Source organism: Rattus norvegicus, chromosome 6 (genome assembly GCF_036323735.1).
Source record: "Rattus norvegicus strain BN/NHsdMcwi chromosome 6, GRCr8, whole genome shotgun sequence".
Lineage (NCBI taxonomy): Eukaryota > Metazoa > Chordata > Mammalia > Rodentia > Muridae > Rattus > Rattus norvegicus.
Window position 1 is genome coordinate 77826331 of NC_086024.1, and position 20361 is coordinate 77846691.

Sequence of the window (20361 nt, forward strand, 5' to 3'; positions counted from 1 at the left end):
TGGGCAGCCTTGTCTAGTCCCTGATTTTAGTGGGATTGCTTCAAGTTTCTCTCCATTTAGTTTAATGTTAGCAACTGGTTTGCTGTATATGGCTTTTACTATGTTTAGGTATGGGCCCTGAATTCCTATTCTTTCCAGGACTTTTATCATGAAGGGGTGTTGAATTTTGTCAAATGCTTTCACAGCATCTAATAAAATGATCATGTGGTTTTGTTCTTTCAGTTTGTTTATATAATGGATCACGTTTTCCGTATATTAAACCATCCCTGCATGCCTGGGATGAAGCCTACTTGATCATGGTGGATGATTGTTTTGATGTGCTCTTGGATTCGGTTTGCCAGAATTTTATTGAGTATTTTTGCGTCGATATTCATAAGGGAAATTGGTCTGAAGTTCTCTTTCTTTGTTGGGTCTTTGTGTGGTTTAGGTATAAGAGTAATTGTAGCTTCATAGAAGGAATTCGGTAGTGCTCCATCTGTTTCAATTTTGTGGAACTGTTTGGATAGTATTGGTATGAGGTCTTCTATGAAGGTCTGATCGGATTCTGCACTGAAGCCATCTGGACCTGGGCTCTTTTTGGTTGGGAGACCTTTAATGACTGCTTCTATTTCCTTAGGAGTTATGGGGTTGTTTAACTGGTTTATCTGTTCCTGATTTAACTTCAGTACCTGGTATCTATCTAGGAAATTGTCCATTTCCTGCAGATTTTCAAGTTTTGTTGAATATAGGCTTTTATAGTAAGATCTGATGATTTTTTTAATTTCCTCTGAATCTGTAATTATGTCTCCCTTTTCATTTCTGATTTTGTTAATTTGGACACACTCTCTGTGTCCTCTCGTTAGTCTGGCTAAGGGTTTATCTATCTTGTTGATTTTCTCAAAGAACCAACTTTTGGTTCTGTTGATTCTTTCTATTGTCCTTTTTTTTTTTTTTTTTTTTTTTTTTTTTTTGGTTCTTTTTTTCGAAGCTGAGGACCGAACCCAGGGCCTTGCACTTCCTAGGTAAGCACTCTACCACTGAGCTAAATCCCCAGCCCCCTTTTTTTTTTTTACTTGGTTGATTTCAGCTCTGAGTTTGATTATTTCCTGCCTTCTACTCCTCCTGGGTGTATTTGCTTCTTTTTGTTCTAGAGCTTTTAGATGTGTTGTCAAGCTGGTGACATATGCTCTTTCTTGTTTCTTTCTGCAGGCACTCAGCGCTATGAGATTTCCTCTTAGCACAGCTTTCATTGTGTCCCATAAGTTTGGGTATGTTGTACCTTCATTTTCATTAAATTCTAAGAAGTCTTTAATTTCCTTCTTTATTTCTTCCTTAACCAGGTTATCGTTGAGTAGAGCATTGTTCAACTTCCACGTATATGTGGGCATTCTTCCCTTATTGTTATTGAAGACCAGTTTTAGGCCGTGGTGGTCTGATAGCACCCATGGGATTATTTCTATCTTTCTGTACCTGTTGAGGCCCGTTTTTTGACCAATTATATGGTCAATTTTGGAGAAAGTACCATGAGGAGCTGAGAAGAAGGTATATCCTTTTGCTTTAGGATAGAATGTTCTATAAATATCTGTTAAGTCCATTTGGCTCATGACTCTCTTAGTCTGTCTACGTCTCTGTTTAATTTCTGTTTCCATGATCTGTCCATTGATGAGAGTGGGGTGTTGAAATCTCCTACTATTATTGTGTGAGGTGCAATGTGTGTTTTGAGCTTTAGTAAGGTTTCTTTTACGTATGTAGGTGCCCTTGTATTTGGGGCATAGATATTTAGGATTGAGAGTTCATCTTGGTGGATTTTTCCTTTGATGAATATGAAGTGTCCTTCCTTATCTTTTTTGATGACTTTTAGTTGAAAATTGATTTTATTTGATATTAGAATGGCTACTCCAGCTTGCTTCTTCTGACCATTTGCTTGGAAACTTGTTTTCCAGCCTTTCACTCTGAGGTAGTGTCTGTCTTTGTCTCTGAGGTGTGTTTCCTGTAGGCAGCAGAATGCAGGGTCCTCGTTGCATATCCAGTTTCTTAATCTATGTCTTTTTATTGGGGAGTTGAGGCCATTGATGTTGAGAGATATTAAGGAATAATGATTATTGCTTCCTGTTATATTCATATTTGGATATGAGGTTATGTTTGTGTGCTTTTCTTCTCTTTGTTTTGTTGCCAAGACGATTAGTTTCTTGCTTCTTCTAGGGTATAGCTTGCCTCCTTACGTTGGGCTTTACCATTTATTATCCTTTGTAATGCTGGATTTGCAGAAAGATATTGTGTAAATTTGGTTTTGTCATGGAATATCTTGGTTTCTCCATCTATGTTAATTGAGAGTTTTGCAGGATACAGTAACCTGGGCTGGCATTTGTGTTCTCTTAGGGTCTGTATGACATCTGTCCAGGATCTTCTGGCTTTCATAGTTTCTGGCGAAAAGTCTGGTGTGATTCTGATAGGTCTGCCTTTATGTGTTACTTGACCTTTTTCCCTTACTGCTTTTAATATTCTTTCTTTATTTTGTGCATTTGGTGTTTTGACTATTATGTGACGGGAGGAGTTTCTTTTCTGGTCCAATCTATTTGGAGTTCTGTATGCTTCTTGTATGCTTATGGGTATCTCTTTCTTTAGGTTAGGGAAGTTTTCTTCTATGATTTTGTTGAAGATATTTACTGGTCCTTTGAGCTGGGAGTCTTCACTCTCTTCTATACCTATTATCCTTAGGTTTGATCTTCTCATTGAGTCCTGGATTTCCTGTATGTTTTGGACCAGTAGCTTTTTCTGCTTTACATTATCTTTGACAGTTGAGTCGATGATTTCTATGGAATCTTCTGCTCCTGAGATTCTCTCTTCCATCTCTTGTATTCTGTTGGTGAAGCTGTATCTACAGCTCCTTGTCTCTTCTTTTGGTTTTCTATATCCAGGGTTGTTTCCATGTGTTCTTTCTTGATTGCTTCTATTTCCATTTTTAATTCCTTCAACTGTTTGATTGTGTTTTCCTGGAATTCTTTCAGGGATTTTTGTGACTCCTCTCTATGGGCTTCTACTTGTTTATTTATGTTTTCCTGGAATTCTTTTAGGGATTTTTGCGATTCCTCTCTGTAGGCTTCTACTTGTTCTCTAAGGGAATTCTTCACGTCTTTCTTGAAGTCCTCCAGCATCATGATCAAATATGATTTTGAAACTAGATCTTGCTTTTCTGGTGTGTTTGGATATTCCGTGTTTGCTTTGGTGGGAGAATTGGGCTCTGATGATGCCATGTAGTCTTGGTTTCTGTTGCTGGGGTTCCTGCGCTTGCCTCTCGCCATCAGATTATCTCTAGTGTTACTTTGTTCTGCTATTTCTGACAGTGGCTAGACTGTCCTATAATAAGCCTGTGTTTCAGGAGTGCTGTAGACCTGTTTTCCTGTTTCCTTTCAGCCAGTTATGGGGACAGAGTGTTCTGCTTTCGGGCGTGTAGTTTTTCCTATCTACAGGTCTTCAGCTGTTCCTGTGGGCCTGTGTCTTGAGTTCACCAGGCAGGTCGCTTGCAGCAGAAAAGTTGGTCTTACCTGTGGCCCCGAGGCTCAAGTTTGCTCATGGGGTGTTGCTTATGAGCTCTCCGCGGCCGCAGCAACCAGGAAGATCTGTGCCACCCTTTCCGGGAGCTTCCGTGCACCAGGGTTCCAGATGGTGTTTGGTGTTTTCCTCTGGAATCAGTAATGTGTGCAGAGTGCAGTCTCTTCTGGTTTCCCAGGCGTGTCTGCCTCTCTGAAGGTTTAGCTCTCCCTCCCACGGGATTTGGGTGCAGAGAACTATTTATCTGGTCAGTCCCTTCAGGTTCCGGTGGTGTCTCAGACGCAGCGGACCTGCTCCTCCTGGGCCCTCCTCTACGGGGACCCAGAGGCTGTATACAGTTTCCTCTTGGGCCAGGGATGTGGGCAGGGGTGGGCAGTGTTGGTGGTCTCTTCGGCTCTGCAGTCTCAGGAGTGCCCACCTGACCAGGCGGTGAGGGCTCTCTCCCACGGGGTTTGGGAGCAGAGAGCTGCTGCAGGCAGGGATCCGCCAGTTTGGGACCCGCTAAATACGGGAAGTGCCTAGAGGAATTCCTAGAGGAATTTTGCCTCTGTGTGTCCTGAGTTCACCAGGCAGGTCGCTTGCAGCAGAAAAGTTGGTCTTACCTGTGGTCCTGAGGCTCAGGTTTGCTCATGGGGTGTTGCTTATGAGCTCTCCTCGGCCACAGCAACCAGGAAGATCTGCGCCCATACTTTTATTTCTTAACAGTAAAATTGTAATTGTAACACAATAACTTCATTATATAAATAAGGATAAAGCTAATTAACAGGTATTGCTTCAGTTCACACTAGCACTCTTCTTTAAGCAGGAAAAATTGTTAGTCTAGTGGTTCTCACAGTCCGGGAACAAAAAAGAATCAGTACTTTAAAAAAAAAAAAAGCAAAACCTTGCATGCAAAGCCCACCTTCAAACAATTGTATGAAATCTCTCTACAATGATGCTCAAGCAAAGTCCTATCAGTGTCAAGACCTGCAGGTCTAGGGCTGGAGAGAGGGCTCAGTGGTTTAGAGCACTGATTGCTCCTGCCTAGGTCCTGAGTTCAGTTCCCAGCAACCACATGGTGGCTCACAACCATCTATAATCAGGTCTGGTGCCCTCTTCTGGTGTGTCTGGAGACAGTGACAGTGTAGTCACATAAATACAATAAATAAATAAAATCTTAAAAAAAAAAAAAAAAGACCTGCTGGCCTAAAATAATAAACAGTAACAATATCTGCACAACAAAAATCAATACACTGGAGCCAGGCAGTGGCAGGGCAGGCCTTTAAACCCAGGCAGAGGCAGGTGAATCTCTGTGAGTTCAAGGCCAGCCTGATCTATAGAGGGAATTCCAGGGCTACATGGAGAAACCCTGTCTCAAAAAAAGAAAAAAGACTTACCTTTTTTTTCTTACCTTCTCTCTTATTTGTGACTGCCTGCAGTAGTTTAATAAACACCAAATGCTGGAAGTTACTTAACCAGGCTGCCCAAACTGAAACTCTCCCTAGTTTACAAAGCTCTTTTAGAACGATACTACCCATCAGAAAGAATCTCACATCTTAATTTTGTGTGCTCAAGTCACCTATTTGGTCAACTAAGAGAAGCCAATAGTGTTACTGGAAAGTATTTCAGTAGCATCGGCTATATAAATGTATTTATTTCATGCACCGCATATAAGCTTCCTGGTGCAGAGGAACATTTAACAGAGCAAGACAGAGGACCCAAGTGCCGAGCCCACTTTTCCAAGAAAAGTATGTTCAGTGTTAGAACCTGAGCAAAAGCTTCCTTCATTAAAAATGCACACACAAAGTGTTTCTGCCTCCAGCGGTACAAGCTCCATAACAAATCTCCATTGCGAGATTCAGTAGTAATAACAGGTATTTAGCTCAAAACTTTTCCTCATTTTTCAGGTTTAAAAGCAGCATCGTGTCAAGTATGGAAAATAATTCTTCCCTTAGGTCTCCTCAAACTTAAGGAATCCTGTTTCTTCATTTCCTTCTGTCAGGGCTCCTGTCAGCATCAACCCCTTCACTCTTGTTGGCAGTGTTTCTGTCAGGCTGACTGTACTACGCCAAACCAATAGATGGTAAAGGAGTCCACCAGTATTAGGATCTATTATTCTGCCAAAGCTCTCTGTGGTGCTACACTGTGATGCCAGTGAACCGGTGCTAGCCTGGCACAGCCACTGGTTTGAGATTCTTTTTTCCTAAGCCAAGTTACCTGTGTTAGATTTAACCTCAAGAGATGGCTTTTGGATGAACAGGATCAGACTATGTCCAACCCAGTGTCATCTGTGCAGACGACGGCCTTGAAGGCCTTTGCAGAGGCCTCTTCAACAGTTTGATAAGAAGGAAACCCATCTGTACCTTAGCCAAAGCCACCTGATAACTCCATAGAAACTTTCACCTGCAATTACACAGGGTCCACTTTCATTCTTTGGGAAAACAATCTAGTCCTCTAAAAGAAGATTCTGGAATATTCTGTGTGCTTGTGTGGGCTGTTGGTGTTATATTTTTCATTGTACATTGTAAGCTTTTGTTTTGTTTGGGGTTTTTTTTGGGTTTTTTTTTTGGGGGGGGGGTTCCATTTTGTTTTGTTTTAAGACAGGATTTCTCTGTGTAACCCTGGCTGCCCTGGAAGTCTCTCTGTACACCAAGCTGGCCTTGAACTCAAGAAATCTGCCTGCCCAAATGCTAGGATTAAGGCACGAGCCACCACACCCTGCACTTTGTGAGCTTTTTAACATTCGTCGACTGCACGCTTTGATAAAATGGGATCAGTCATATGTTGGAACAAGCAGGTCCTTAGGGAACAACGTTGAGCAAATCATTACAGAGAAGACATTGTTCTTTTATAGGATGCCAGAGACGGAATCATGCGGAAACACGTTGGAAAACACCAGGATTCTATTGTTAAACGTTCTAAATTAATAACCAGCAGAGCGCCTCACCCTCTGCATGTCTCAGGCTACACGGGAGAAGGGAGACTCCTAACAGCCTCCTGCTGCTCCCCATTGCTGGCTTCCTAAGACAAGAGTTCAAGTTCCTCATCTACGGTTCATGGCCCGGAGGCTTCCCTTTTCCTATTTGTGGCTCAAGATCATTTAAGAAGCAAAGGTCACTCTGTAAGTTAATTAACCCTAATAAATATCCACCCATATAAGTATTTGATTGAATCACGTCTACTGATTCACTCTTCCCGGAAGGCTCCAACATAGGAAGCTCCAAACCAGAACAAAGCCCTGAATTCAGTCCTGAATCGGGGAAAAGGTACAGAGATAAGGCTCGACACCAGGGACAATCCAGCTAACTCCACCGCAAGTTAGAACCAGTTGTGCTACAGCTGTGTTTCAACAACCGAGAGCTTCTACACGTTTCTTAAATTTCCCACAATATTCTACTCAAAAACACCAGTCACATGCTTTTGGCTGCACAGCTGATTACTCTGTCTCTTCATAAGACTCTTCCTTTTTACCTTCAGTTTATGTGCGGTTTGTTACTTACCACTGTTCATCTGAGATTGCAACCAAGAAGTCAGTTCCACAATTTTGAGCCAAATTTGAAGCAAGCTTTAATTAAATACTGACCAGGATGGAGTTTGACCAGGATCATTCCCTGGAATTCCCAGCTGAGTAGCCGTAGGGGCCATTTAAGGATAAACCTATATTGCCACTGTATTTTCCCATGTGTCTTTGTGTCCATCTATGTTCTGCCTCTCTGCTGAGAATGTCCCAGCACAGCAGGCACGCAGGGCCAAGTCCAGATTATTCATAGCTAGTGTTTCCCTTCAGGGCATTAGGCCACACTACACACAGGACCAGAAGGGAAGTGGGGTCTGGGACAAATGCCATAGGTCCTGGTCTCTTCTCTGGATACCCAGACGACATTGGTGTACCACTTAGAGAGGAAGTCAAGAATGGGGGTCTAAGGTCCATGTTTCTCCTCGGGGCAAGAAGGGGAAGGCAGAGCCCAGGATGAGCAGATCTGCCAGGAAAGGCCTTCTTTGGGAGTCTTAATGTCCCGGCTGGTCTAGACGAAGGCCTTCCCTGTGGTGATCTTTAATAAAGCAGCTCTCTGAGAAGATCCTTGCTTGTTCATATTGTTTTATTGGGGGGTGGATGTGCACAATACACTTCGTTTGGTGTGAACTGGGGATTATATACCTGTTGGTGTAAAGGCATAAGAATATCCAGGAAGGAAAGGTCATTGGCTGAAGGCTAAGACTATCTAGAGACCTTGAGCATGGAGAAGAACTCCACGTGCTATGTTCTGTGACTGTGTTAGGGTCCATGATTCACGGAAGAAGGATACTCCGCACATAAATGTAATCGCAAAGAGGGTTTTATTCTGCAGAAATCCAGCATGCTGTGGCGTCCCATTACCAAGATAGAAAGATAACCAAGTGTGCTCGAAGGCCTGATTAAAAGCACATTAGGGCATTCCTGGGTAGGTGACTCTTATCTTACTCCATCTCTAGGGACATCCCATTACCTTGAGGAGGGGGGCTGGAAACTATTGCTGAGGAAGTGGCTGAGGAAGTCTGGAAACTGCTGCTGACCCATTGTGCTTGCCTTAGATCAGGTGGTGGGGCTGCTTCTGAGGCCTGGACTGACTTTCCCAGTCAGGAACTGCCAATTTGAAGCCCATCATATCTAGCCTTCTCAACTGAGTGCCTGTGGACCTCTCAGTTGGTGGCCTCAGAGCAGGCATGGGAGGGAGCAGCCTGCTCCTCCACTCCTAGCATCTCAGATCTCTGAGATTCCCGGGGATTGATCACACGCTACTTCACCAGTTCTTATGTCTGTCTGGTAGTGGTCCCACATGCCTTACAGCTTTTGTTATTTCCCAAGAACTACAACACCCAGCATTCCAGAAAGTTACCTCGTCCTTGAGTAGGCAGGGCTTAGAAGTTAACCTTGGGTCTTACTCTACCAAAAGAGTTTTGCTAATATAAACTCCCCTGTCCCCCTTTTCTTTTCTCAAATTTCTAAATGGCAAGCTCTTCCCTTGTCTGTCTCTGAAGCAATACTCCATGTATCAAAATTGTGTGGGGTAGTAGTTGGTGAGGAACACACATAATTATGTCAGTCAGAATGACTAAGTCTTTGTATCTAGCTGAACCAGAAAAGCCTCACGCAGAACAAGCTATTTACAATGCAGGTTTCTGTAGAAACGAAGTAAAACCAAGGGGGAAACATGTAAATAAATAACATAAAATCTATTCATATAAAAGCCATACTTCATGATTGAATGACCCAGAATGTGTCAGTTTTTGGAACATATATATGATATATCATATTTGTGGGGTTTTTTTAGGACAGCACGTATAGCTTACAATGTATGGATGAAAATTCTAACTATAGAAAGGGCCCCAGCTAAGCATGTTGGTGAACATCTGTAATCCTAGTGCTCAGGAGGTGGGAGCAAGAGGACAAAGAACTCCAGGTCATTCCAGGCTATATATGGAGTTCAAGGTCAAACTGTTCTAAATGAGAACCCCCCCAGTCAAAAATAGACAAAGGGGGCGGGGGTTGAACTATAACAGAGAATCACTCTAGTGCAACCTAGGCGACAGTTCAGACATTGCTTACTAGTTACAAACTGGACATAACTGGACTAAATCTAACCACAGTCCAGAGTGGAGGCAGTCTGGAGGACAATGGCCAAGACTTTCTACAGACTCAGGTCCAAGGAAAGTTAAGAAACAAGTGGGAGTCAGTTGTAATACATGAACTTTGATAAGAGCCCAATTTTTTAAAAAAAAAAATCTGTAAAGAACAATTTGGAGGAATTTGAATATGGACAAGATATTTAATAATATTTTTTGGAGAAATGTACATTTTCTTCAGTGCACGATGACACCTTAGTTGTCTTGAAAAATGCCCTTATTTTGAGAAAGTGAGGGCTGGTGGCAACAATATCCACTATGCCGGCCCTGAAATCTGCCTCTCTTTTAAAAAAAAAATCTAAACAACCAAGTTTGTGCAGACAGACACATACACATAATTAAAAACAACACGTCTCATTTTAAAAACATTTTTTAAAGGGAATGGTTTGAGAAAGCCCAAGTCAAGAGAACCTGGCAAGCACTTGAAAAAGCCAGAACTGGGGGTCAATCTAAGGCCAGTGGGAGAACTGCACCACAAACCTCCAAGCACAAAGAACCCTCCCTTCCAGGGAGGGTAGGGCTAGTTTAGTTCCTGGTGCAACTGCAAGCCAAACTGTCAAACAAAGCCACCTGTGACTCCCAATCGTCCCCCACTGAAAAATCCAGAAAGTCCACTGATCACGGGTCAGCTTGGAGGTCACTTTGCTCCATCAATAATACTCTGCCTAGTTACCATTGTTTGAATCCTGCCCCAATTGTTTACAAGGTATATAACTCCCCGTTAGACTCTGCTCAGGGTGGTCTCCCCTTGAAGTCATGTCAGAATTAAACTCCTCTTGCTTTTGCAAAGATCACTGCCTCCATGAGTCTCATTCAAGAGGTCCTGGAAAAGGTTCAATTCAGACCTCACACACTTAGTGCTCACAAGACCAGGACTCTGTGCAAAACCACCACCCAGGGATGAATCTGCATTCAGAACCATGCCATCCAAAGGCTGTGACTGTCATTGCCAAGACAAACCTTCTATACCTCTAGACTCAGAAAGTACTTTAAAATGCAGTATGAAATATTTTAACAGCCCCCCTGGCAATGGGCAAAGACACACCTTGTTGGTGGCAGTTTCTCATGTCAGTCTGGGGCAGAGCAAATGACAGTTCTTTGTTCACCCTAGTTTGATGCCTGGCTGGTAGCCAAAGCTATCTTATGCCTAGGACTCGGAAAAATCAAATCAAATCAATCCAGGCAGTACAGCACCGTAGGAGGAGGAAGACAGACAGACCTGCGGACCACCATGCCATTCACAGACCTGCGCTCCAGCACATGGCACAGGCCAGACATAGACACCCACTTGCCACCACACCACGCAGCAAAGATGGAGGATGTTACCCAGGGGCCCGCAAGCCATGTGGCCAGCCTGCAGCAAGGGAGAGAGAGGGAAGCGGAGCAGCTTGAGCATTATGAAGAGAGATGGAACTGCAGGCTCAAGGATGGAGACAAGTAGACTGTTGTGAGTGACCAGCCCTGCCGCTGGGTGCAGGAAGAGGTCCCAGCGTGAGACGCTGCTGAGGGCCATGTCTGAGTTCGTGGCTACAAAGACACAGAGGTTGGCGTCGATGTCTGTGGCTCTTATTACCACTAGAGAACGTGAAGATGTTCCTGATGGGTGCAGCAGCTGAGGACCACGTGACGTCCAGGGGTTGTGCAAAACGGGCTCCTCTGCTCCCTGAGCGTGGTACCCTGGAGAGTTGACTCCATCTCTCACCAGCGGCAGCGCTGGGGAGAGCGGGTCCAGCACCTCGTCCAAACGGCATAGAGGAATTGGCCCTGGTGGTAGCCGTGTGGGTGAGCCGGCCAAGGGTGTATGGAAGAGCTGACCTTGCTATTTTTCTGCCATGGGGTGGCATGGGCACAGAGGTGTCTTCCCATCCCCTCGGCACCTCTGGTAGTCAGGAAAGCTGCTCACAGGGTCATGAACACAGGAGAGGTAGCCCTGCTCCTCACCAGCTGCAGTGCTCTGCAGAGTGGGCCGTGCACCTAGCCTGGAGAGTAAAGCAAAGCTGACCCTGGCGGCAGAGACATGGATGAGACAGCCCCCGAGGGTGCAAGGTAGTGTGGGTACAGGGGTGATGCCCTCCCTCTCCCCCACTCACCTCCTGCAGTAGCCAGGAGAGCTGACCCTGGGGGCATGGGAGTCAGAGAGCTAACCCTGCCCTTCATATCTGTAGCACTCAGGAGAGTAGGCCCTGAACCTCATGTGGGCAACACAGTAGAGCTGGCCCTGATGGCGAAGATACTGGTGAGCCAGTACTGCGGGTGTGAGAATAGGAGAGCTGGTCCAGCCCCTCACAGACCGTAGAACTTGGGAGAGTGGGCCCCAAATCTTAACTGGATAACATAGTGGAGCTGATTCGGGACGCGTGGGTGTAGGTGAGCTAGTCCCAGGGTATGAGAGCCGAAGTGCTTCCTGCCAATGGTGGCCTCGCTGGATCAGAACTTGCCCTGGTGGTACAGATGAGAGAAAGCCAGCAGGCTGATCACTCAGCTAGCACTCAGGCCCAGATCCAGAGCTCTGCATTGGCCCACCCCATTATCTATATAATCTGTGGATGGTTGGGACACTTGAAAGGGTCAGTCCTGCTGTTCCAAAGCTGCAGGATCTCCATGACACAGGACAACAGGATAACCGGGAGGAGTCCCTTTGAGGACCCGGTATTGATGTCGTCACAGAAGCCAGAGGCCTCAGACCGGAAGTGGCTCATTGCAATGAATAATATGCAAGTGAAGATGTACGGACAAATGTCCTGCGAGACACCCCCCCCCCAGCCTACAAGATGAGGTATTTTCTTTTTTTTTTTTTTTTTTTTTTTTTTTATTAACTTGAGTATTTCTTATATACATTTCGAGTGTTATTCCCTTTCCCGGTTTCCGGGCAAACATCCCCCTCCCCCCTCCCCTTCCTTATGGGTGTTCCCCTCCCAACCCTCCCCCCATTGCCGCCCTCCCCCCATAGACTAGTTCACTGGGGGTTCAGTCTTAGCAGGACCCAGGGCTTCCCCTTCCACTGGTGCTCTTACTAGGATATTCATTGCTACCTATGGGGTCAGAGTCCAGGGTCAGTCCATGTATAGTCTTTAGGTAGTGGCTTAGTCCCTGGAAGCTCTGGTTGCTTGGCATTGTTGTACTTTTGGGGTCTCGAGCCCCTTCAAGCTCTTCCAGTTCTTTCTCTGATTCCTTCAATAGGGGACCTATTCTCAGTTCAGTGGTTTGCTGCTGGCATTCGCCTCTATATTTGCTGTATTCTGGCTGTGTCTCTCAGGAGCGATCTACATCCGGCTCCTGTCGGTCTGCACTTCTTTGCTTCATCCATCTTGTCTAATTGGGTGGCTGTATATGTATGGGCCACCTGTGGGGCAGGCTCTGAATGGGTGTTCCTTCAGTCTCTGTTTTAATCTTTGCCTCTCCCTTCCCTGCCAAGGGTATTCTTTTTCCTCATTTAAAGAAGGAGTGAAGCATTCACATTTTGATCATCCGTCTTGAGTTTCGTTTGTTCTAGGGATCTAGGGTAATTCAAGCATTTGGGCTAATAGCCACTTATCAATGAGTGCATACCATGTATGTCTTTCTGTGATTGGGTTAGCTCACTCAGGATGATATTTTCCAGTTCCAACCATTTGCCTACGAATTTCATAAACTCGTTGTTTTTGATAGCTGAGTAATATTCCATTGTGTAGATGTACCACATTTTCTGTATCCATTCCTCTGTTGAAGGGCATCTGGGTTCTTTCCAGTTTCTGGCTATTATAAATAAGGCTGCGATGAACATAGTGGAGCACGTGTCTCTTTTATATGTTGAGGCATCTTTTGGGTATATGCCCAAGAGAGGTATAGCTGGATCCTCAGGCAGTTCAATGTCCAATTTTCTGAGGAACCTCCAGACTGATTTCCAGAATGGTTTTACCAGTCTGCAATCCCACCAACAATGGAGGAGTGTTCCTCTTTCTCCACATCCTCGCCAGCATCTGCTGTCACCTGAGTTTTTGATCTTAGCCAATCGCACTGGTGTGAGGTGAAATCTCAGGGTTGTTTTGATTTGCATTTCCCTTATGACTAAAGATGTTGAACATTTCTTTAGGTGTTTCTCAGCCATTCGGCATTCCTCAGCTGTGAATTCTTTGTTTAGCTCTGAACCCCATTTTTTAATAGGGTTATTTGTTTCCCTGCGGTCTAACTTCTTGAGTTCTTTGTATATTTTGGAAATAAGGCCTCTATCTGTTGTAGGATTGGTAAAGATCTTTTCCCAATCTGTTGGTTGCCGTTTTGTCCTAACCACAGTGTCCTTTGCCTTACAGAAGCTTTGCAGTTTTATGAGATCCCATTTGTCGATTCTTGATCTTAGAGCATAAGCCATTGGTGTTTTGTTCAGGAAATTTTTTCCAGTGCCCATGTGTTCCAGATCCTTCCCTAGTTTTTCTTCTATTAGTTTGAGTGTGTCTGGTTTGATGTGGAGGTCCTTGATCCACTTGGACTTAAGCTTTGTACAGGGTGATAAGGATGGATCGATCTGCATTCTTCTACATGTTGCCCTCCAGTTGAACCAGCACCATTTGCTGAAAATGCTATCTTTTTTCCATTGGATGGTTTTGGCTCCTTTGTCAAAAATCAAGTGACCATAGGTGTGTGGGTTCATTTCTGGGTCTTCAATTCTATTCCATTGGTCTATCTGTCTGTCTCTGTACCAATACCATGCAGTTTTTATCACTATTGCTCTGTAATACTGCTTGAGTTCAGGGATAGTGATTCCCCCTGAAGTCCTTTTATTGTTGAGGATAGCTTTAGCTATCCTGGGTTTTTTGTTATTCCAGATGAATTTGCAAATTGTTCTGTCTAACTCTTTGAAGAATTGGATTGGTATTTTGATGGGGATTGCATTGAATCTGTAGATTGCTTTTGGTAAAATGGCCATTTTTACCATATTAATCCTGCCAATCCATGAGCATGGGAGATCTTTCCATCTTCTGAGGTCTTCTTCAATTTCTTTCCTCAGTGTCTTGAAGTTCTTATTGTACAGATCTTTTACTTGCTTGGTTAAAGTCACACCGAGGTACTTTATATTATTTGGGTCTATTATGAAGGGTGTCGTTTCCCTAATTTCTTTCTCGGCTTGTTTCTCTTTTGTATAGAGGAAGGCAACTGATTTATTTGAGTTAATTTTATACCCAGCCACTTTGCTGAAGTTGTTTATCAGCTTTAGTAGTTCTCTGGTGGAACTTTTGGGATCACTTAAATATACTATCATGTCATCTGCAAATAGTGATATTTTGACCTCTTCTTTTCCGATCTGTATCCCTTTGATCTCCTTTTGTTGTCTGATTGCTCTGGCTAGAACTTCAAGAACTATATTGAATAAGTAGGGAGAGAGTGGGCAGCCTTGTCTAGTCCCTGATTTTAGTGGGATTGCTTCAAGTTTCTCTCCATTTAGTTTAATGTTAGCAACTGGTTTGCTGTATATGGCTTTTACTATGTTTAGGTATGGGCCTTGAATTCCTATTCTTTCCAGGACTTTTATCATGAAGGGGTGTTGAATTTTGTCAAATGCTTTCTCAGCATCTAATGAAATGATCATGTGGTTCTGTTCTTTCAGTTTGTTTATATAATGGATCACGTTGATGGTTTTCCGTATATTAAACCATCCCTGCATGCCTGGGATGAAGCCTACTTGATCATGGTGGATGATTGTTTTGATGTGCTCTTGAATTCGGTTTGCCAGAATTTTATTGAGTATTTTTGCGTCGATATTCATAAGGGAAATTGGTCTGAAGTTCTCTTTCTTTGTTGTGTCTTTGTGTGGTTTAGGTATAAGAGTAATTGTGGCTTCGTAGAAGGAATTCGGTAGGGCTCCATCTGTTTCAATTTTGTGGAATAGTTTGGATAATATTGGTATGAGGTCTTCTATGAAGGTTTGATAGAATTCTGCACTAAACCCGTCTGGACCTGGGCTCTTTTTGGTTGGGAGACCTTTAATGACTGCTTCTATTTCCTTAGGAGTTATGGGGTTGTTTAACTGGTTTATCTGTTCCTGATTTAACTTCGATACCTGGTATCTGTCTAGGAAATTGTCCATTTCCTGAAGATTTTCAAATTTTGTTGAATATAGGTTTTTATAGTAAGATCTGATGATTTTTTGAATTTCCTCCGAATCTGTAGTTATGTCTCCCTTTTCATTTCTGATTTTGTTAATTTGGACACACTCTCTGTGTCCTCTCGTTAGTCTGGCTAAGGGTTTATCTATCTTGTTGATTTTCTCAAAGAACCAACTTTTGGTTCTGTTGATTCTTTCTATGGTCCTTTTTGTTTCTACTTGGTTGATTTCAGCTCTGAGTTTGATTATTTCCTGCCTTCTACTCCTCCTGGGTGTATTTGCTTCTTTTTGTTCTAGAGCTTTTAGGTGTGCTGTCAAGCTGCTGACATATGCTCTTTCCTGTTTCTTTCTGCAGGCACTCAGCGCTATGAGTTTTCCTCTTAGCACAGCTTTCATTGTGTCCCATAAGTTTGAGTATGTTGTATCTTCATTTTCATTAAATTCTAAAAAGTTTTTAATTTCTTTCTTTATTTCTTCCTTGACCAGGTTATCATTGAGTAGAGCATTGTTCAATTTCCACGTATATGTGGGCATTCTTCCCTTATTGTTATTGAAGACCAGTTTTAGGCCGTGGTGGTCCGATAGCACGCATGGGATTATTTCTATCTTTCTGTACCTGTTGAGGCCCGTTTTTTGACCAATTATATGGTCAATTTTGGAGAAAGTACCATGAGGAGCTGAGAAGAAGGTATATCCTTTTGCTTTAGGATAGAATGTTCTATAAATATCCGTTAAGTCCATTTGGCTCATGACTTCTCTTAGTCTGTCTACATCACTGTTTAATTTCTGTTTCCATGATCTGTCCATTGATGAGAGTGGGGTGTTGAAATCTCCCACTATTATTGTGTGAGGTGCAATGTGTGTTTTGAGCTTTAGTAAGGTTTCTTTTACGTATGTAGGTGCCCTTGTATTTGGGGCATAGATATTTAGGATTGAGAGTTCATCTTGGTTGATTTTTCCTTTGATGAATATGAAGTGTCCTTCCTTATCTTTTTTGATGACTTTTAGTTGGAAATTGATTTTATTTGATATTAGAATGGCTACTCCAGCTTGCTTCTTCTGACCATTTGCTTGGAAAGTTGTTTTCCAGCCTTTCACTCTGAGGTAGTGTCTGTCTTTGTCTCTGAGGTGTGTTTCCTGTAGGCAGCAGAATGCAGGGTCCTCGTTGCGTATCCAGTTTGTTAATCTATGTCTTTTTATTGGGGAGTTGAGGCCATTGATATTGAGAGATATTAAGGAATAGTGATTATTGCTTCCCGTTATATTCATATTTGATGTGAGGTTATGTTTGTGTGCTTTCATTCTCTTTGTTTTGTTGCCAAGACGATTAGTTTCTTGCTTCTTCTAGGGTATAGCTTGCCTCCTTATGTTGGGCTTTACCATTTATTATCCTTTGTAGTGCTGGATTTGTAGAAAGATATTGTGTAAATTTGGTTTTGTCATGGAATATCTTGGTTTCTCCATCAATGTTAATTGAGAGTTTTGCTGGATACAGTAACCTGGGCTGGCATTTGTGTTCTCTTAGGGTCTGTATAACATCAGTCCAGGATCTTCTGGCCTTCATAGTTTCTGGCGAGAAGTCTGGTGTGATTCTGATAGGTCTCCCTTTATATGTTACTTGACCTTTTTCCCTTACTGCTTTTAATATTCTTTCTTTATTTTGTGCGTTTGGTGTTTTGACAATTATGTGACGGGAGGTGTTTCTTTTCTGGTCCAATCTATTTGGAGTTCTGTAGGCTTCCTGTATGTCTATGGGTATCTCTTTTTTTAGGTTAGGGAAGTTTTCTTCTATGATTTTGTTGAAGATATTTACTGGTCCTTTGAGCTGGGAGTCTTCACTCTCTTCTATACCTATTATCCTTAGGTTTGATCTTCTCATTGAATCCTGGATTTCCTGTATGTTTTGGACCAGTAGCTTTTTCCGCTTTACATTATCTTTGACAGTTGAGTCAATGATTTCTATGGAATCTTCTGCTCCTGAGATTCTCTCTTCCATCTCTTGTATTCTGTTGGTGAAGCTTGTATCTACAGCTCCTTGTCTCTTCTTTTGGTTTTCTATATCCAGGGTTGTTTCCATGTGTTCTTTCTTGATTGCTTCTATTTCCATTTTTAATTCCTTCAACTGTTTGATTGTGTTTTCCTGGAATTCTTTCAGGGATTTTTGCGATTCCTCTCTGTAGGCTTTTACTTGTTTATTAATGTTTTCCTGTGCTTCCCTAAGTGTGTTCAGGTCTTTCCTGAAGTCCTCCAGCATCATGATCAAATATGATTTTGAAACTAGATCTTGCTTTTCTGGTGTGTTTGGATATTCCATGTTTGTTTTGGTGGGAGAATTGGGCTCCGATGATGGCATGTAGTCTTGGTTTCTGTTGCTTGGGTTCCTGCGCTTGCCTCTCGCCATCAGATTATCTCTAGTGTTACTTTGTTCTGCTATTTCTGACAGTGGCTAGACTGTCCTATAAGCCTGTGTGTCAGGAGTGCTGTAGACCTGTTTTCCTCTCTTTCAGTCAGTTATGGGGACAGAGTGTTCTGCTTTCGGGCGTGTAGTTTTTCCTCTCTACAGGTCTTCAGCTGTTCCTGTGGGCCTGTGTCTTGAGTTCACTAGGCAGCTTTCTTGCAGCAGAAAATTTGGTCTTACCTGTGGTCCCGAGGCTCAGGTTTGCTCGTGGGGTGCTGTCCAGGGGCTCTCTGCAGCGGCAGCAACCAGGAAGACCTGTGCCGCCCCTTCCGGGAGCTTCAGTGCACCAGGGTTCCAGATGGTCTTTGGCTTTTTCCTCTGGCGTCCGAGATGTGTGTGCAGGGAGCAGTCTCTTCTGGTTTCCCAGGCTTGTCTGCCTCTCTGAAGGTTTAGCTCTCCCTCCCACGGGATTTGGGTGCAGAGAACTGTTTATCCGGTCTGTTTCTTTCAGGTTCCGGCGGTGTCTCAGGCAGGGGTCCTGCTGCTCCTGGGCCCTCCCCCACGGGAGCCCAGAGGCCTTATACAGTTTCCTCTTGGGCCAGGGATGTGGGCAGGGGTGAGCAGTGTTGGTGGTCTCTTCCGCTCTGCAGCCTCAGGAGTGCCCACCTGACCAGGCGGTTGGGTCTCTCTCTCACCGGGTCTGGGAGCAGAGAGCTGCTGCGGGCCGAGATCCGCGGTTGTGGGACTTCCGGTAAACACAGAACGTGCCCGGTTCTAGAGAAATTCTGCTTCCGTGTGTCCCAAGCTCACCAGGCAGCTTTCTTGCAGCAGAAAATTTGGTCTTACCTGTGGTCCCGAGGCTCAAGTTCGCTCGTGGGGTGCTGCCCAGGGGCTCTCTGCAGCGGCAGCAACCAGGAAGACCTGTGCCGCCCCTTCCGGGAGCTTCAGTGCACCAGGGTTCCAGATGGTCTTTGGCTTTTTCCTCTGGCGTCCGAGATGTGTGTGCAGGGAGCAGTCTCTTCTGGTTTCCCAGGCTTGTCTGCCTCTCTGAAGGTTTAGCTCTCCCTCCCACGGGATTTGGGTGCAGAGAACTGTTTATCCGGTCTGTTTCCTTCAGGGTCCGGCGGTGTCTCTGGCCAAGATGAGGTATTTTCTATGCTTTGTTTTTGTTGTTGCTGCCGTGTGTGTGTGTGTGTGTGTGTGTGTGTGTGTGTGTGTGTGTGTGTGTGTGATTTGGAGGGCGAGGTTGCAAGGGCAAAGGGCAGATATGAGGGGAGAGAAGGATGAGTGGGACTGGGGTGCATGATGTAAAACTTGCAAAATCAATTTTTAAAAAGTTTAAAAATATTAACAGGATTGGTTTCTTTAAAATATTATTACCTTTTTAGTTGAGTAAAAGCCATTTGCTGACTTTTGTTGTATATACAGTCTTGGTACGGTATAAAACTAGGGCTCATAGCTGCTTCTGAGACGGGCTCTTGCTATGCAATCCTGGCTGACCTGGAACTCAAGAGACTCCTGCCTCAGCTTCCAGAGTGCTGAGATTTCAGATTTGCATACCATGGTGTCTATTAGCCATTTCCTTCTCTCTCTCTCTCTCTCTCTCTCTCTCTCTCTCTCTCTCTCTCTCTTTCTCTTTTTTTTTTTTTTTTTTTTTTTTTTTTGAGGGGGAAGTGTTCAATGTAGTTCTAGCTGCTCCTGCCTCTGTCTCCCAAGGGCTGTGTATGACTAAAAGCACACACCATCAAGCCCAGCCGTGAAAGCTAGTTTCTTTAAATCACATAATTGAGCAAATACCATGACTAGCATTTAACAGGCCTCAAAGGAAGGGCTTGCTGTGGCAACACTGAGGACTTGATTCTAGGCAGCACTGAGAAAGTCCCTGAAGGAAACCTGACACCGGAAGGCTAAACAGATGCTTCCTCCACTCCTGGTGCCCTCACTTAACAGGTAAGGTCAGAGGGCACTTCCTGCAACTGGAGCTGTCTGCCCCTAGTATTCCCTCACAACCACGTAGGACAAGAGTCCAGCAGACAACAAGCCAGGAAACCAGACCACCAGGTCAAGGTTTTCAAGGTCTTACTCAGAGGTTTCTTTCCCTTCAGTTGTTATCCAGAGCAAGTGCCTGCTAGGCAATGTTGCTGACTGGGTAGTACTTGCCTGGCTTTTAGGAAGGGCGTAATCAGAGACAGATCTCAAGGCCCTATGAGAGGAGTGGGAAGGGCAAGGAGAACAGTGGGGGTGGGGGTCACCCAGTATTCTGTTGTAAGGGACAAGGAGTTAGTCATACAGTGGAGATGACAGATAAGAAATGAAATGGGGAAAAGAAAGAAATTAAGTAAAAAAAAAAAAAAAAAAAAAAAAAAAAACCTCCTAAGTCCCTTGCATGGGAACAGCAGGCAATTATTTAAAGCACAAAGGCAGTAATTTAGATCCAAAATGTCATCACCATTAATTTTAAGTTTTATTGTAGTCTGTTAGGGGCGAATTCCTGGGGATTATGAATAAAATCTTCTTGAAGTGGAAGCTGCAGAAACAATTGACATTTCCACACTCCTTGAGGAGCAGGGTTTTGAGGAAAATGCCTTTTCTGGGAGAGATCTGAGCATCACTGTCTGAAGAGCTAATACCCACCCTTTGCCTCATGCCGGCCTCATTAATCAGCTCCATTGTGATAATGCCCCCACACGCAATTACGTGGCATACATCA

At 43.9% G+C, this 20361-nt stretch overlaps 1 long non-coding RNA gene and 1 other non-coding gene across 5 annotated transcripts in view; both read left to right on the top strand.

The window, feature by feature from the left end:
* The first annotated feature begins 10192 nt into the window (after positions 1–10192).
* Positions 10193–10334, top strand: LOC120093434 (small nucleolar RNA SNORA48). Its single transcript, XR_005486494.1, has one exon. It is a non-coding gene; the product is annotated as a small nucleolar RNA SNORA48 (small nucleolar RNA).
* Positions 10335–11816: 1482 nt separating this feature from the next.
* The window catches only part of LOC134479386 (uncharacterized), a 42108-nt gene continuing 33563 nt past the window's right edge, over positions 11817–20361 (top strand). For 3 of the 4 annotated variants that reach the window (XR_010052674.1, XR_010052677.1, XR_010052676.1), the window contains exon 1: positions 11817–11950. This is a non-coding gene — a long non-coding RNA (uncharacterized LOC134479386). Of the gene's footprint in view, positions 11951–18291; positions 18798–20361 lie in introns of those variants that run through there. The other variant, XR_010052675.1, reaches the window with a different exon arrangement.